Raw genomic sequence first — 4003 nt, forward strand, 5'->3', positions numbered from 1 at the left:
CGCCAGGCTCCTGCAGTATGAACAGCTTTTCCATCAGCTAGCTGCTGAAGCAGGGGTGGCTCCTCAAGCATCCGGGTCCTTTGGTGCCTGGCAGCCAGCAGTACCCCACAGCCAGCAGCTTCCCCCAGCACCTCAGGTGACTTCATATTAAGTGCCTTCACAGAGACACCACCTCCTGAACAACTTTCTCTGCACCCTGGAGAGTTGATTTACAGTAAGTTCCAGAGAGAGAATTTCCAGCAAATTCCACTGATGCAGTTACTCCTCTCCCATCCAGTGGGCCACAGCCAACAGTGTCTGGATTTCAGCGTGGATTTGGGGTAGGGGGTCAGGTTGGGAGAGCATCCCGGAGCCTCCATCTCAACCCCGGATGTGATAGATGCTCCTAATATCTGCTATTACTATATCTTTAGAGTTCTCTTTCCTTATTTCCAGCCATCTCCTCATTAATCTTGTTATAGTTAATAATTTTTATATTAACTTTTTCACGTTCAAATTAGTGCATAGATTCTCTCTTCTGATTGGACCCTGACTGATACATACAACATCACACATCTGGAAGGAAATTTAAAAGACTGTTTGGAAATGGTTGGATAATGGAAACCAACTTCCCAATTTCCACCCAATTGCTTGGCAGAGTTTTGTGCATGGTGAGTAATTATCTCCATCTACCTCACGGCTGTCTGTCTCCAGCTGAAGAACCTAGAAAACACAGTCTCTCCCAACTGCTGGGATGCAGAGCCCAGTGGAGCACCTCTGCCTTGGGATGCATGATGATAGACAAGCCCTCCAAGATATGAAAAGAATCCCCGAGCAGAATCAGGAACCTTCTGGAGGTTCCTCCAGTACCAACATCCTTCCCACAAAACAAATGTTTTTTTAAATTTTCATTATTCACCTGATTACATACAACTGGAGACACTAAAGCATTTGGATTAGGCGGTATTACCTAATGATTCTAAATATGAGCTTTTGAGTCAAACATTCTTATCACTGACTAGCTCTATGACCTTGGGCAAGTTACCTAAACTTTCTTGAGTCTCGGTTTTATCATCTGTGAAATCCTCATAGAACTTACTTCCACAGAGCTGTTGTGAGGATTAAATGAAATGATACATTTGGTAAAGAATTATGCAATATGACAGAGACTTTCACCTGGCACCTGGGAATGTGATGGTGGTTGTGCTGATTGGAAAGTACAAAACCACATTCTCATCTGCTTGTTTAATCAATGTACTGCCAAGTACAAGTCCACTTGTAACCAAGTTCGTGACCAGTTTGGGTCCCAATAGTTGGGGCCTGTGCCATTTCCATGGGTAGCTGCTGCCGTGTCTACGCTCCCCTCCTCGGCCTCAGCTCCGACTTGCATCACCAACTTCAGACCTGAGGAGTCACAAGGAAAGGTCAATTCTTGAGACACATGACCTCTAGAGACAGTTTATCAGAAAAGTCTAGAAAGCTCTGTCTGAGACTAAAATAATGTGAACCACGTGTGTACTGGTCACATTTTAAAAAGTAAAACTAAAGAGGTAAACATAATTGTAATAATATAGTTTAACTATTTATATGTAATATAGGTAATATTGTTACTTTAAAATGTAATCAATATTTAAAATACTATTGAAATATCTGTCTTTTTTCCAGTCTCTGAGATCCAGTATGTGTTGTACACTTACAACATTTCTCAGTTCAGGCCAATCACATCGAGTGCACAATAACCCCATGCTGCGAGTGACCACCATATTGAACAGAATAGTTATAGATCAGCTCACTTAGCCACCTCATTAAAAAAAAAAAAAAAAAAAAAAGGACACAGAAGCTCAAAGAAGCCTTATGAATGTCCTTTCTAAGTCACACAGGTAGACAGTAGCAAATCAGGACCGGAATCGGAGGCACCCGACACCTGGGTTTAAAACTCGACCGTGCCCTTTATTAGCTGTGTGGCTCGGGGCAAATTTCCTTACCTCTCTGAGCTTCAACTTCCTTTTCTATAAAATAGAAATAATAATATATTCTCAAGAGTTGTGCTAAGAATTACATAAGGGAATGGATGTAAAGCACTTAGCCCACAGCAAGCACTGGCTAACTGGAGTAATAAGATACCACAGTGGACTTCACGAACCACACCGCCTTTCATCCAGCCTCAGCCTAATCTAGTGGCAGGCACAGAGGGGCAGCCTTGCACTGCACAGGACTGGCTTTGGATGTGGCCTTAGCCGAACCAGCAAGGACACTGTTTTCATGCTGCACATGCCGATCCAAGCTCTAGCCCTGCTCTTCTTCTGTTTCCAAGTTAAAAAACAAAAAGATGACTTTCTTTTCAAGATTCTTTCTCTTCATAAAGGAACCACGATGAATTTTTTAAATTTCAGCAAGAAAGAAGTTATAGGAAGAGTCACTGAGTGCCCCACCCAGCCCAGTCCCCAGTGACTCAGGGCCCCTGACTCACCCAGCTTCCCTACTGACCTTCCTTGCCCAGCCAGAAGCTACAGGGCTAGCTCAAAGGGAGATAATGTCATTTGTTGACATTTCCCAGGTGACAACAAAGTCAAGTTCTCTTTTAGGGATCTAAGTCTTTGCATATAATTAGTAGATCAAATTACCCTCAGGGAATTGAGGCTTGGCATGCTTGAGTGTCAGGGGAACCATAGCCTCCCAAGGCAGGGAGGGGGCTGAACCCCCACACCTCTCTGGGCCTTTCTTTATTCAAGAATCTCAAACAGAGCAGTGAATGAAGGCGGAGCAGAGGCTTCCAGGCTCTACTCATTTATCTTAGAAATTGACTTTCACGGATCCATACTCTGGAAGTTAGAGTATAAACTGAGATCGGCAAATAGAACATTTTCATTTTCAGTGAACAGGTGCCTATTAGGCATCCTAACGTCTGTAATATGTAGGCATTAAAATTATTTTTAAATTTCAAGAAATTTACAATCTATTTTGGAAGAAGATGTGGAAGAAGTAGGTGAACCTAATGTAGATGGCAATATGATACGTGTTATGTATTTATTAATTATCGGTACGTAGTTACATCTATAGAATTATTAATAGAACATAAGATTGTTAATTAAAAGAATTAAAGATATGCTACCACAAGGGCTTAGGAATACAGAGGTGTGACATAGCGTCAGGCTGGAGTGACAGGAGAAGGTAGAGTTTGAAAGATCAGCCGAATTTAAGTGAAATGGAAGGAAATGACAGAGGAGAGTGTGGAGAGGTGACCGGAGGTGAGACTCGGGGGCTGAGAGTCACGGCATGTCTAGAGGAAAGAGGAGATGGGGGAGGCTGAAGAGGAGGAGGAGGTGGGATGTAGGCTGCAGAGGTGGGTTGTGCCCTATTTTGTCAATGGGCCATTTCAGCATTCATTCCACCCAAGCCTTACACTGGGCCTCAGAGAGGGCATCGTTTGCAAAGCCCCCACCAGGCCCCTGCCCCAGCCTAACCGCCAGTGTGGTCACATTTTACTTTTATGGTAACTGGGCTTCTCACTCGGAGGACATCTCACCCTTCCTCTTGCGTTTCTAACCACAGAGCGAGTTGCCCACAATGGAGTGAGCAATGCAGATTTGACCTTGACATACAGAATCAACAGCAAGAACAAGAAAAAAAGTGAAAAATAGGAGAAGATACATTGGAGGTTGACTAAGAAAAGAATGCCTGGGCAATCACTGCCCCTAGAGTTCTTGGGAATCTGAGAACTTTTAACAAATGTGATCTTGCATTTGCACCCTGAGCTTGGCTTACTGAAGAATACGTTAATTATGTCAGTCTGTGAACCTCCCGAACTAATGTGGCAGCCTCCTCTGGAAAACTACACGCAGTTTAAGCTATATCAATGTTTACACCAAAGGCATTTTGTCTCATATTTTATTATATCGATGACCCCTTACCTGGCTTTGCAAAATAAACGAGCATCACAGGAGCTGACTGTGATTACCTCCCGCCCTTTGGATATCTGATTTATGCCCTTTCTTTTAAGTAATGTTTACACTTGCAGACTTCT

At 43.2% G+C, this 4003-nt stretch overlaps 1 long non-coding RNA gene across 3 annotated transcripts in view; it reads right to left on the reverse strand.

Annotated features, from left to right (window-relative positions):
* Positions 1-992: 992 nt before the first annotated feature.
* LOC107195386 overlaps positions 993-4003 on the reverse strand; it is a 126061-nt gene continuing 123050 nt past the window's right edge. For 2 of the 3 annotated variants that reach the window (XR_003045095.1, XR_003045094.1), the window contains one exon: positions 993-1383. This is a non-coding gene — a long non-coding RNA (uncharacterized LOC107195386). The remainder of the gene's footprint in view (positions 1384-4003) is intronic. The other variant, XR_003045092.1, reaches the window with a different exon arrangement.

The sequence above is a fragment of the Pteropus alecto genome, unplaced genomic scaffold (genome assembly GCF_000325575.1).
Source record: "Pteropus alecto unplaced genomic scaffold, ASM32557v1 scaffold101, whole genome shotgun sequence".
NCBI classification, from domain to species: Eukaryota; Metazoa; Chordata; class Mammalia; order Chiroptera; family Pteropodidae; genus Pteropus; species Pteropus alecto.